Source organism: Panthera leo, chromosome A3, assembly GCF_018350215.1.
Source record: "Panthera leo isolate Ple1 chromosome A3, P.leo_Ple1_pat1.1, whole genome shotgun sequence".
Classification (NCBI taxonomy): domain Eukaryota; kingdom Metazoa; phylum Chordata; class Mammalia; order Carnivora; family Felidae; genus Panthera; species Panthera leo.
The window spans coordinates 37926525-37941057 of NC_056681.1; the positions used below are offsets into that span (position 1 = coordinate 37926525).

At 39.3% G+C, this 14533-nt stretch overlaps 1 long non-coding RNA gene across 5 annotated transcripts in view; it reads left to right on the plus strand.

The window, feature by feature from the left end:
* The window catches only part of LOC122215818, a 314991-nt gene that overhangs the window by 237887 nt on the left and 62571 nt on the right, over positions 1–14533 (plus strand). For all 5 annotated transcript variants that reach the window (XR_006200555.1, XR_006200554.1, XR_006200557.1 and 2 more), the window contains one exon: positions 5192–5308. This is a non-coding gene — a long non-coding RNA (uncharacterized LOC122215818). The remainder of the gene's footprint in view (positions 1–5191; positions 5309–14533) is intronic.

The window sequence follows — 14533 nt, forward strand, 5'->3', positions numbered from 1 at the left end:
AACTCTGTGCTGACAGCAGAGAGCCCAACACAGAGCCCTACTTGGGGCTCAAAGTCAAGAACCGTGAGAGCGGGGCTCGAACTCAGGAACAGTGAGATCATTACTTAAGCCAAAGTGCAACGCTTAACTGACTGAGCCATCCAGGTACCACTGCCACCCCACCCCCAGCCCCTGGATCTTAAAGTCCCCTCTGGCATAGCCAGTAGCTCTTCTCACCATGCCACTTGCCCAGCCAGAGTCTACACCTGGCCTCTATTACTGCTCCTTCTTGTGGGGTTTTTGCTAACACTCCAAACATATATTCAAGTGAGTCTTTCCAACAAATGCAATTCTCTAGCGAGAGGAGGTCTAATTAGGAAAGAAAAAAAGTCCCCTGTTATTATAGCAGGCAAGCCAGCAAGCAGAGAGAAGGGTTTATTTAATACAAAAGAGCTTCCTTGTGCTTAGTAGGAAAACTATTTCTACCAGTAATTTGTGGATCTGGAGCTCCTCTAGCTTTTAGGGTCTAACTAATTGTGTAAACTTGATTTGTTTCATTTGAAACTTGGCTGTGATTTCCTGTCAGGAGGAAAACAAGAGAAACTCCAACTACACATTCATCCCCTGATCACCTGTCAGCCTCACAGGAACAAGCATCTTGCAATTTGTCCCTGCCCAGGCACTTCATCTTCAAACAGAAACTGCATCTTAATTATAGCCTTTAATGGGCTGTTTCACTCCAGGATCAATATGTCTGACAAAAACCAAGCTCCGCTAAAAGCTCATTAATTCACATCCGACTAATTCAGGATTTGTGATGATTTTGGCAGGGACCAAGCTGAAGTTTACCTCTTGTACAACTGGTTACAAAGGTTTAGCTTGGCCAATTAATGGGGAAAAACAGAGTTGCCAGGGAAGTATTTACAGAGTATCTCTGTGCATGGAGATAACAGGCTGATTGTAGCTTCTAGACTGCTAGACAACTACTAGCAACCCCCAGTTAACCACTGTTTTGTATTAGCATCCTAGACTTGGGAGCTACAAAGTACACTGCCTCAGAAAGTATCTACAGATCCACTAATTTTATTGCCTTGTGGTTGATGCCTTTGGTATATGGCATCACATCCCTCATCCCAAGTCTGATTTCAGCCACAGCTGCAGGTGGGCATTTCCACATGAGGTCAAGTTCATGGCAGAGTCCGATTGCCAGCATTGGATGTGCAGGTCTTTATGCCTTTTTGCTCAGGGCTTCCTCTGAATCTGCAGGAAGAACAGGCCAGAAGTGTAGAGGGTTAATACCTGCAGAGAAAAATGCTCTACCAATTCAAGGTGGTGGACAGACTGATGGACACTCTGAGAGGCATTTTGAAAGCTTCTCAGAAGTGCTGACAGAAGTGAGCCCCTGTGGCCAACAACTGTGACCTTGATTATGTGCACTTGTATTGGCTTTACCTGCTTTCCTGTTTTACTGTGCTCAATCTATGGCATCACTTCACAAATAAACTACCTGCCTCCACTCTGCTTTGGGGGAAACCCAAACTAAGGCACCCACTCCTACAAAATTATCTATGAAACTATGTGTGTGTTTGAAATGTTTGCTCATTCCTTTATCCACTCATTCCTTAGAAAGTGCATTTCTTTCTTGTGCTTCTTGGGTTTGGTACAGTCTTTCAGCCATAGTGTTGAACAGGCAATGTCTATCTTCTTTTTTCTTGTCTGCACTTAGAAAATTCTTTTCCTTGTCCCTGATGTCCCTTCCTTGTGTCCTCTGCAGCTGCCTATCCAGTGCTGATCTATCACTGGTACCATTCCTCTGCCTCATCCTTTTTCTCAAAATCAGCATAAGTTATTCCCCCTTCTACTTTATCTTCCACTCAGTGTTCTGTTTCTTAGTAACCTAACCTCTGCTAGCTAATATAGTAGATGAATCCACGTCAGAAGATCTCATTTTTTATATTACTCTGAGAAGGTAATAAGTATGTGGTTTAAGCAGGACCTTCTAAGCAATTGGAGCCCTTCCATGATCACTCAAGCCATGCCTGTATTTAAGCACATGTAGACATGCCAAATGACACTGTTTTCTTGAACTTCAATTGCTGTCCTCTGAATTCTGTGGATCTTGCTTCATCTTCTGGTCTTTGTCTCTTCTTCTTCTCCTTCTTCCCATTATTTAACTCTTTGTTAGTCATGGTGTGATCCAGTGACCAGTAACATCTGTTACACCTGGAAGTCTAATGTCAATGTAGAATCTCAGGGGCCTACACCACATCTACTGAATCACAGAATCTACATTGTTTTAAGTTTATTTACTTATTTTGAGATAGTGAGATAGCATGAACCAGGAGATGGGCAGAGAGGGAGGGAGAAAGAGAGAGAATCCCAAGCAGGCTCTGCACTGACAGTGCAAGGATCAAACTCATGAAACCATGAGATCATGACCTGAGCCAAAACTGAGAGTCGGACACTCAACCAACTGAGCCACCCAGGAGCCCCGACAATCTGCATTTTTAAAAGACTCCCCCAGAGGATTCATAGGCACATTAAAGTTTTATAAATATGGCAACTGATGGAGGTTTCCTAGCTAGACCTGGTTCTTTTCCTCATCTTCCACATGCTCCCAGGTGATGTCTCTGCCTTCATGGCACCAGCTACTTTCCATAAACTGATAACTACAGCAACTCATTTCCAATTCAGATCTCCGTTCCCAGCTCCTGCACATTTGTGCAACTGTCCAATTGCCCACTGGATGTCTATATCTTGGTATATCACAGGTGAACCCACCTCAAGATATGGAAGTGTGGTTGCTCTAGTGAAGCTGTTGCTGATGGGCTAGTCTGGATATTGATATTAATGGGGACCAACTTAAAACTAGTTCAGGTGGTTACTTGTTGCTGTAGTAAAAGAAAATAACCAAAAAAAACCCCACAATCAGTTTTGTCCTCTCTTGAATTTGGAGTCTGGGAGTATTTTATTCTCAAAAATTAATGATTTTTTGAACTCTTACTTCCACCCCCTTCCAAAAAATAGCCTTGTGGGGGATACTGTGGTACTCCTTCAGAGTCCCTCATTAGAATCAATATACCTATCCTTCTGCTATTGGAGATATCTCTGGCTGTATCCCTTCCTGGAAATTGTCTTAGGCTGTAGGAAACTCATTTTCTCAAAGGTACACACTTCTGAGGGAGCAGCCTGTGACCAGTGATCCATACGGATATGGAGGCCTAGTCCCCTTGTCTCAATTTGGAAAAAACTCAGAAGGGCTTATTCTAGCTTCAGAGCTCTCATAGGATCAGTTGAGGCCTCAGTTATAACCACAGCATGGGTTAGACTCTATCTAGCACTCTTGGGCCCACTGTCCCATAGGTACCTCCCTAGAGGACTTCCATACAGCTTCTGCATGAAATACTCCATCCCAGAGCCTATATCCAGAGAATTCAACCTAGGATTCCTTCCTTATTTCCTGTCTTACTGAATGCACCAATATTCGTCTTGTTGCCTAAACCACACAACTAGGGATGGTTTCCGATTCTTCTCTCCCACACATGCCAGTGTTGCATGGATCCCTCCTTTCTATCCCTCTGACCATTTGCCCCAGTTGATGTGTCTCTTTCTTGAACAATCACAGCAGCCTCATAACTTGCTTCCTCATGGCAACCATCATAATATTTCTACAATTAAACAAATAATAGCATTTATAATTCTTCAGTAAGTTTCCATCCCCTCAGCATAAAATCCAGACTTCTTAAGACATCATATAACACCTCTTTGGTTCAGTCAGTACTAGGCTTACTTCTTCCACAGGAGTTATTTCACTGTGTTGCCACAGGTTAGCAGATTTTCTCCATGTGTAGGAGTGGCCTCTTTGATGCTGAGAATGTGTTTTTGTGTATTAGTATCCCTAGAGCCTTGTTCAAAGTGTAGCATCTAGTAGGAACGTGAACGAAAGTTTCCTGCAGACATACGCTTTGTTTCACTGTGTGGGTTATTCCTCCCATCCCACCCATTCCAAACTCAGGAAATGAAATGATTTCACTGTTTGCTTATGTATTTAACCTGTCACTTACCTTTACTTCTTAAGAACAACCATTTAAACTTGAGGGCATGATGATCCATTAGGAATTTGCTGGGGTGACTGGGCAGCCAGGATTTACAGCACTCTGCCGATGTGATTCTTTTTATGCATCCTGTAAATTTTAGTTATAGCTACACTTGTCTGCAGCCAGCATGGACAAGGCTGGCTCCTTTTTGTAATTTCATAATCACAATAAGATCATAAATCTCAAGCTGCCTTTTCTGTCCCTTTTTTTTTTTTTTTTTTGGTAGTCTATTGCCTGAAGCAAGACAATGGACTTTCAAAGGAAAATGTCAGCATTTACAGACAGCCACTCTCAATGAGCCAGGCAGTGTTGTTTCAAGGTTATGTGAAGTTCACTCCCATCTCTTGACTAAAGGCTCAGTATTAAAAAATTGTGAGGATTTTCTCTGTGACCTAGTGACCATATCTTTCTACAGGTGAAAGACAGGTGTGTAGATATAAGTATCCAGATGTTGGTATCATCCTTACGCCTCACCCAGATGGTCACTAGTCTTTAGGAGAACCATAAGAATTGTTTGGCATCATGGAAATTTGCTCAGTCTTCCTTGACATAGTAGCCATCTTTTATGTAACTATTATGTTAAGTCTGTCCAAATGACTCAGTCTGTATTCTCCAAAAAAATTTTTCTTGAAGGTTGGGATTTAAAAAAAATAAACATTGTATCGTAGAACAGATAGATTTACAGAAAAAATTTGGGACAAAAATGCAGAGTTTCCATATCCTCTACACCCAGTTTTCCTCATTAACACCTTATATTAGTATGATATATTTGTTACAAATAATAAGCCAATACTGATACATTATTACTAAAATCCAAATATTTATTCATGTTTAGTTTCTTTTTTTTAATGTTTTTAATGTTTTTTTTTGAAAGAGAGAGACAGAGACAGAGTGTGAGCGGGGGAGGGGCAGAGAAAGAGGGAGATACAGAATCCGAAGCAGGCTCCAGGCTCTGAGTTGTCAGCCCAGAGCCTGATGCAGGGCTCTAACTTATGAGCCGCGAGATCATAACCTGAGTCAAAGTTGGATGCTTAACCAACTGAGCCACTCAGGTGCCCTGAAACTTAGTTTCTTTTTTTTTAACCTAATATCCTTTGTGTGTGTGTGTGTTCTAGGATCCTGAGATACCAATTTATATTTGGTTGTCATGTCTCCTGAGGCTCCTCTTGGTGGTGACAGTTTCTCAGACCTTCCTCGATTTTTGAAGACCTTGACGGTGTTGAGGAGTTCTGGTAAGTTATTTTGTGGAATTACCTCAATTGGGATTTGTCTGATGTTTTTCTCATGATCTTACTGGGATGATGGATATTCTGGAACAAGACCACAGGGGTAAAGTGCCATTGTCATCACATCATATCAAAAGTACGTGCATTTAACATGATACTGCTATTGGTGTCAACCTTGATCACCAGGCCAAGACAGTATTTGTAGGTTTTTTCCACAGTAAGTTACTCTTCTCTCTTTTTTTCTATACTATACATTTTAGAAGACAGTTACTATGTGCAGCCCATGCATAAGGACTAGAAAATTAATCTCTACCTCCTTGAGGGGACAAGTATCTACATTAAATTATTTTTAATTCTTCTACAGGGAGATTTGCTTTTTATCCTCCATTTATTTATTTAGCCAACCATTTATTTATATCACTATGGACTCGTAGATTTAATACAGTGGGTTATAATCTAATTTACTTACTTTGTTGCTTAAATTGTCTCAGACTTGGCCACTGGGAGTTTTTCAGTTGACTACTTCGTCCCTCTAACATACCCCAACATTGTGGGGATTTTTTTTGTTCATTTGTTGGAGTATTTCCTTATTCTCTGACCTTGTAAAATATATATGAATTTATACATAAGATATAATATATATGTAATATAATGGGATATGTAATAGAATATAATATATATAATATATTCTTATATATAATCTTATATCTTATATATTATTATAGATACATAACAAAGCATTTATATATAGCATAAGATATATATACATATATATGTATATGTGTGTGTGTATATATATGTATGTGTGTATATATAAATATATATATGTATGTGTATATATATATGTGTGTGTGTGTGTGTGTGTGTATATATATATACACACACACACATTTAACATGCCTAGTATATACAGCATTTAAAATTCCTTGTAAGTTTTTGTTAAAAGCATTATACATCAGGTAATGGGACTTGAAGTAAATAGGCCTTTAGTTTGAGGTTTTATATTAATCTGGCTAGGAGTTCTACTGTGTTTAACATTTGCTGTAGCTATATTGTTTTGATATTCCCTGTTGACTTTGGGCTTTCATAAGTACTCCTCCTCAGAGTTTGCATCTTGCAGCTCTTTCTGCTGAAACCCAGTGTTATTACACTGCAGTGTTGTTGTTGTTCTGGTAAGGTATGGCAGAGTGGGAGTGTCCTATAAGCTTATGATTAAATCTCAGTCTTTCAGCGAATTCAATCTTCCTGTGTCCCTGGACTGTGACCTTCATAGGTGTTTCTTAGCTTTTCTTTTTCCCTTTAGGTGGGACAGGAAGGCTCACAGGGGCTGGAGTGGGAGGAATATTCCTCACCTAGCTGGGATGAAGCTCTGGCCATCTTTTTCCTGCAGTGTCTTTCCTTCTTATGGAGAATGGTCTGGGCATATTTCACAAAAATAACCCTACTCGAGGTGATCTTTCTTGAATCTTTACCCTGAGAACTTTCTGGGGTTCCAGAGGTAAAACCCACCGAAGTATAGGGTCTACCCCAAGCTTGCATCCCCAGAAGCTTTTCATGTACACTCAGCTTCCAGCAATTCTTCCAAATCCCCACTTGAGTGTTTCCACCAGTTTATGGCTCCCACAGCTTCTGCTCCAGGTAAGTAGATCTTGGCTGAGGTTTTCTGGATTTGTCTCTCTCTCCAGATTTTTGTGTGGCAGTGTGCCTTATGAATGACCTGAATTCTTGATGGTTCCAAGAAAAGCCTTTGCTTTAGTTTATTCACCTTTTTCTTACTATGAGGACAGGACGGATCCAAGCTCTTTACATATTAGAGATGAAACTAGAAATCAAAATAGGGATTTTAAGCAGAGTATAAAGAGAGTCAACATAACCCTAAACAGCTAGATGTCACCTCCATGATTCTCAATTATCTAGTCAGTCTCATATTAAACACCTGTGTGTTGTCACATGCACACCTCCCCGCCCTTCAAAACATCACTTAACTCTTAGAAAGGCATTTGTTAAGTAAGTACGAAAGACTTCACAGTGGGTGTATTTTCCTTTATTCATCTTGGGCACAAATTTACTTTGGGCCATTTTTTACCAGTTAAACTGACATAAAATGTGCTCACAAAATGTGAATATTAAATGAACAAGTCTTTAATAGCTATACAGTGATAAAATCAAATACAATGTTAGGGAGAAAACTTGGTTTTGTATGCAAATTGTTGATGCGTAACCCACAGAGGATTTTGAAAGTCAAAAGTGTGATTGAGGGGCGCCTGGGTGGCGCAGTCGGTTAAGCGTCCGACTTCAGCCAGGTCACGATCTCGCGGTCCGTGAGTTCGAGCCCCGCGTCAGGCTCTGGGCTGATGGCTCGGAGCCTGGAGCCTGTTTCCGATTCTGTGTCTCCCTCTCTCTCTGCCCCTCCCCCGTTCATGCTCTGTCTCTCTCTGTCCCAAAAATAAATAAAAAACGTTGAAAAAAAAAATTAAAAAAAAAAAAAAAAAAAAAAAAGTGTGATTGATCATTATTACCACTTTCTTGAAAATGTTGCCATACCAAAGAAAAGAAACAGAATTGCGGGGTTGGAAATGAGAACTGAAATCACCATAATTTCCAGTCTCTGTGTTAAACAATATTGGGACTGGGATATTTTTCTCTATGTATGTTAAACAGTACTAAAACAAGCAAAGTAGCTTAACTATTTGCTCCAGAATATACTTCTTCCAGGAAATAAATATGACTGCAATAAGTTACCTAAACGTCATGACTAATAGCATGCTTATCAACTCTCTCTTCAAGGCACCCACAAACTTTGCTCAGCAATTCAAAGCTGTGCCATAAATTCTGCCCTGTCTCAATCAGCTCTCCACCTTCCAAAACCCACCTTAAAATTGACCCACTAGCCCTAAAGTGCCATACGTATCTTCACTTTATTTCTCCTTACTTAGATCCTATTAAGACCTGTGAGGGTAGTATTCCACTGTCATTCACTATGTCCAATAATCAACAGGTTTTTCTAATGATCTTTTAGGGCAGTAATAGTTTGTAAAAGAACCTGGAGAGGAAAGTGAATGCCATCCTTTGGGGAGCATTTAATATGGCTTACATTGTAGAGTCTGATATAGCTCTTGCATTTAAAAAATTATGCTTAAACCCTCTCCAGTAACAGGAAACTTATTAAAATTATTTTTCTTTTATTTTCTCCTTAGACAGATCTATCAGAAAGTTCTGTCTTGTTTTGGTGAAATTCCATCTCCTTTTTACATTAATACTGGAAGGCTCATGACAGGCTCATGAATGCACTGTGATTTGTGATTTTTGTATGCACCTTCCAGAAACACAATTGCAATAACTCTTCACTTGAGAAACTTAAAGAAGAAGGGAACTTATGACTGTTCTAATATATTTTTAAATAGATGATAGCTCCTTAAAGACCTCAATTTGACAACAAAATGCTTTGAACAAAATCTGAGGAAATACTTAGCGATGGGATTTATTGTCAAAGATCTAAATCCTAGTGACAGCCATTCTACAAAAATCATTTGAGATCATTGTGAATTAAATAAGCAAACCACAGTCATGGAGTAGTAAAAGCTGCCCCACATGTCCTCTTACTTTTTCCTCTGTCACTTCTTCCCGAATACACATGGTAGAGAGAGCTTGGGAAATGATTTTCATGTCAATGAATAATTGTATAGTCTTATGGGGTGGTGAATAAATCATTTTCTTAAGCTGGGTAAATTGTGCTATGCCACTGATCAGTAGTATCTGCATTTGTTTTTTGTTTGTTTGTTTGTTTATTTTTTTTATTGTAGTACTGCCGGGAAACAAAACTTGCCATCTTAAAATGTGTCTCTTTGGTATGTGGATTATTTTAGGATGATTGTTGTTAAGAAACAGAAGGCTCCCTAACTGCCTAAAAGAATTTAGATGGAGGACCTGCTCCAGGAAGGGAACTATCACCATAGATAACTACAGCATAGTATGAACTAGGTGTGGTGTACAGGGAGAAACTTACCAAAGTCTGTTTGTTAAAATTCCCCTTCATGTCCCATTGTTTCTACTTGGCCCAGAAAACATTTGTTTACCAGATGTTTAATCCTTTTCATCTTCTTATGAATTGTCTTTCTTCTCTTTGAAGTCTCAGACACCCACCCCCTTCTCCTTAGCTCGGTGGTATATAAGCCTCAGTTGTCTGACTGCCTGTGGGCCTCATACTCTCATGGATTCCCTGTACATACATAATTAAATTTGATTTTCTCCTGTTCATCTGTCTTATGCCAATTTAATTCTTAAGAGCAGCCAAAAGAATTTTAAGGGGTAGAGTAAAATTTTTCTTGCCCACAGTAACACATACATAATGTTTTATGTCTGCGTTTCTAAGCCACATATACTTTTTAAAAAGGGCTTAGCTCAAGATATTTTGGGATATTCTGGACTTGGCTAATATCTACCTGCTTGGGTAATTGTCAATTAGCTGGCCAAAGTGAGCATCATCAGAGGAAAATCTGGGGAGGGACCGGTAGAATCACTGTTTACCTCTCCACGCACACCAGGGAGTACACCAGTTTGCATGGCCTGCCCAGCTCTTTAATGTGCATCACCCCATCTGCTATGGTCAAAATCTCTTGGTATTCCCACTTACAGGCTTGTGGGGCAGGGCAATATTTATTTCAGAGGAAAGAAAGAAGCACTAGTCAAACTGTGCCCTGTGAAGAACTGGGCTTTCAAGGACAGATCAGGAGTGAGAGCCTCAGAGACCATGACACTTACTTCAGCCAAAGAAATGAAGCATTTTTTAAAAACATTATAACACTTATGCAGGAAATTTCATTTGAAAGGGGAAAAAAAAGGAAAAAAAATGCTTCTCATGAAGTGTTTAGAAACTACTGATCTGTTTCCATACTATAGTAAATTACATCCAATTCAATTTAAGTTTTTCCCCAGCCACATTCATGGACCCCTTGGAATCTGCCTGCAGGCCCAGGTGGTGCATAGATCTCAGGCTGAGTACCTTGTCTGAGAACCACAGCTGGTTTATCTACTGAGAATCTTCTTCAGTACACATCACTTGCCTTGCACCTCTCTCTATGTGTTACTATGTTGTACGCTTTTGGGCTCCTTCTGCTGGGTCTCATCTACCTGTTGAGTCCCTCTCATTGTTGGCTGGCTCCCATTATTCCTCTCTTGATGGCCTTCTCTCATCTGTGGAGTCAGATATCACATCCTAGGCAAGTTGTCCCTGATTGCTTTTTCGAAAATAGCAGCTGCCCTACCCTATCACTCTCTTTGCCTCTGTCCAGCTTTATTTGTCTTTGAAACTGTATAGAATTATCTAAAATGCATGTTAAATAATGCATTTGTTTGTTGAAGCTCTCCTGCACTAGAATATAAACTCCATGAATACAAGTAACTTATCTGTTTAGCTTTTTGGTTTATCACCAATGCCAAGGAACTCAGTAACTGTTAGTTATTCTGCTTTACAATTTCCTAGATACCTGTGCATTTTTTTCTCTCATTAGCTGCAGTTAGAGCTGTTCAGATTCCGTGTCATGCCAGACTCTTCTTGTATATGTCTTATTACAAAACAATAGGAAGACCAGCCACATTTTCTCTGAGAAATAACATTCTGAATTATACTCCTGTTTTTTGTTCATGGATGACTGAGCTTTGTCCAATAAGTAGATTCCCATTCATCTTATACACATAGGGTGATGTGACTATTAGCAATTACAATTACATTGTTTAAAGAATGTATAGTTCTGCCCACAGCTTCACCCTTTAACTACCCATTAAGGAAAAAAAAATTCTATAAAACCCTAATAAATCTTGGGACTCTATATGCCCAAAGTACTCAAATTACCAAAAGTATAACATTGTACTCAAATTACCAAAAGTAATTTAAAAATTTCTCTTCCACACTCAGGTGTCAAGTCAAAACTTACATTTTTAAGCCCTTATTTAGAAAAGAAAAAAAAATCCTCTCTCTCTTCTCTAGCTCTCAAATATTATATTGCTGTACCAGAATGACTCTAATCTCTTTACCCACCAATCTATCACAAAAGTGCAATAGATACTCAAATTACATAGACCCTTCCCTTTTTTCCATTTTCCATATCACACTGTCTCACCTCCCCAACTGAAGTCCCTGCTTGACTTATGCCTTGTATCAGTTATATATCTATCTTTATCATCTATGTATCTATTATCTATCTATCTCTATATCTATTTATCTGTTACAAGCCACTCCAAGACTTAGAAGCTTAAAACCATTATTTTCATATTCCAAATTATCTCTTCTAAGATATTTATCTACTATAAAGTTACTATCTACTATAAAGTTAATAAAATAGCAACTTTAAAATGGGGAAATCAGAAGGTGGTTCAGTTGGTTGAGCATCCAGCTTTGGTTCAGGTCATGATATCGCGGTTTATGGGTTTGAGCCCTGCTTTGGGCTCTGTGCTGATGGCTTGGAGCCTGGAGCCTGCTTCGGATTGTGTGTGTGTGTGTGTGTGTGTGTGTGTGTGTGTGTGTGTATGTGTGTGTGTGTCTGCCCGTCCTCCTCTCATGCTCTGTCTCTCTCTGTTTCTCAGAAATAAGTAAATGTTAAAAAAAATTTTTTAATGGAGAAATCAGAAAGAAACCACTTTAATCTACTGATCAAGGTGAGCAGCACCAGTAATAAGCCAACTTCACATTATGTACTCCCTGATAGGATGGACTGAGAAGGACATCACTTCATTCCTAAAATGCAAAACCTCAGCCAAACCCAAACTGAGGAATATTTTGCAAAATAACTGACAAGTACTCTTCAAAAGTGTCAAAGTCATGAAAGACAAGGAAAGACTGAAGAACTGTGATAGTTAGAGGAGACTGAGGAGACAAAAACTAAATGAAATGTGGAATCCTGGACTGGATCCTGCTACAGAACAAAAGGCAGTCATGCAAAAAAAAAAAAAAAAAAAAAGGGATTTGGATAAACTCTTTGCTTACTGGTATTAATTTCCTGGTTTTGACCATTGCACTATGGTTGTATGCGGTGATAATATAAGCCCAGTAAGGGGTATGTGGAAACTTTCTATACTATCTCAGCAACTTTTGTATAAGTCTACAGTTAGTTCAAATTAAAAAGTTAAAGAAAGATACACAATGATATGTTGCTTCTTACACTTCTGTGGGTTCCCTCAGTGATTCTTCTGTCTTACCTGGGCTCACAGATGTAAGGACATTTATTGGTTGAGTTGGCTGGGCATCTCTTTTCATGTGATCTTTCATCCTGGGCTTGTTCCCATCATGGTGGTCTCAGAGTGGTTTCAAGAGGGTGAAAGCATAAGCCATAAGCTTCCAAATGCCTGCCCTTGGCAATTGTGCATCATTTCTACCTCATTCTGTTGGTCAAAGCAAGTCCTGGGGCCAGACCAGATTCAAGACTTCCTGTTGAGAGGAGTGGCAGAGTCACATTATAAAGGGTTGGAGAGGTGGTGCATGGGTGGCTTAGTCGGTTAAGCGACTAACACGGTTCTCACGGTTCCAGCCCTGCATCAGGCTCTGTGTTGACAGCTTAGAGCCTGGAACCAGCTTCAGATTCTCTGTCTCCTTCTCTCTCTGACCCACCCCCTGATCATGCTCTGTCTCTCTCTTTCCCTCTCTCTCAAAAATAAACATTTTTTAAAACTTTTAGGGATTCCTGGGTGGCTCAGTTGGTTAAACATCCGGCCCTTCGTTTTGGCTCAGGTCATGATCTTGTGGTTTCATGAGTTTGAGCCCAGAGACCAACAGGCTCTGCGCTGACAGCTGAGAGCCTGCTTGGGATTCTTGGTCTCCCTCTCTCTCTGCCCCTCCCTAGCTCACACTGTCTCTGTCTCGCTCAAAATAAATAAACTTAAAAAAATTTTTGTTTAATTAAAAAAAATAGTTGTGGACTTGGGGAGGCATAATTCATTGAGGAAATTATTGTAAAAATCTACTAGGAGCCACATTGGGTAATGCCAGGATACTGCAAGGGACTGAAGACCACAGGCAGGACACCTACATCCCCTCTACAGTTACATCTGTCTTGTTGCAATCCCTGGGGAGTGTGGACCATCTGTCACCCTGAGTTACTTTTTTGTGATGTAAAAATTCTCATGGAATAAAATATAATCCCCTATTATACATCTCTCTATGGGGAGTATATTGCATATGTGTGTATATGTAAGTATGTGTGGAGGTATCTTTGTGTATTTAGGTTTGTTTTATTTTATAGAAGCAAACTTGATTTTCTCATTATTTGTTAAATTCTATACCCCAAACTTAAATTCTCTAATAATTTCAACACAGATGGTTTCTGTATGTGTGTAACAATAAGGGCTGGGGGTCAGGGGACAGTGAGTGAGAAGTTCACTATTACTTTATAGTATTCACTATACGTAATTCAGAGAGGGGATCACTGATATTTCACCAAAAAAAGTATACATTTAAGTGGTCCTGACTCTCTTTTCTTCTCTAGGATTTTGTGTTATAATCACAAAAAGTTTCACTTTAAGTAAAATCAAATGAAAAATAAAATCAACTAGTAACTTAACAAGAAAACAGACACCAATAATTTTCTATAGAGCAAGGAGGAAATTGATAAAAATTGGAAGGAGAACTCATTATCTGTGTTCAGGGTAATCAGAGTTGAGAAAAATTTCTGCGATTGGTTAATTGACAAGGGCGAATAATATGTCTCACAGATAGAATTGTTATTTGTGATTTGATACTTAAAAGTGTATTACATCCAGAACTTACAATTATAGGACTTTATAAAAAGTAGAATCAATACACACTTCATTTTAATTGAATTTGGTGTTCAACTAAAAAACAAAAGTGAATTCTCCCAAAAGATCTGAATTCTTAGTCTGTCTGAGCCCAATAATGAGGCTACTACATTTTCTCTATTTACCGGATGCGTGGATATCACTTAAAAGTAAGCCATATTTGCTCTTACTTCCATGCAAATGGAACAGCAGTTTCTAGTTTGGTCTGACTCCCCAAAAGTTAATCTGTCAGGAATTTCACATGCCTGTGGCCTGCCTCATCTGTCTTTCAAACAGTGATAAAAAATGGAGTCACAGACAACAAGTGGTGTCCCAGCCAGGTTTGTGCTCTTAATTACTTTGAAACTTTAAAATCAAGGTAACCTTTCAAGGAAGGATCTCTCATTTTAAAAGACGTGAATATTTTTCCTAGATACTGCACTTCATTTATATCCTTAGACTAAA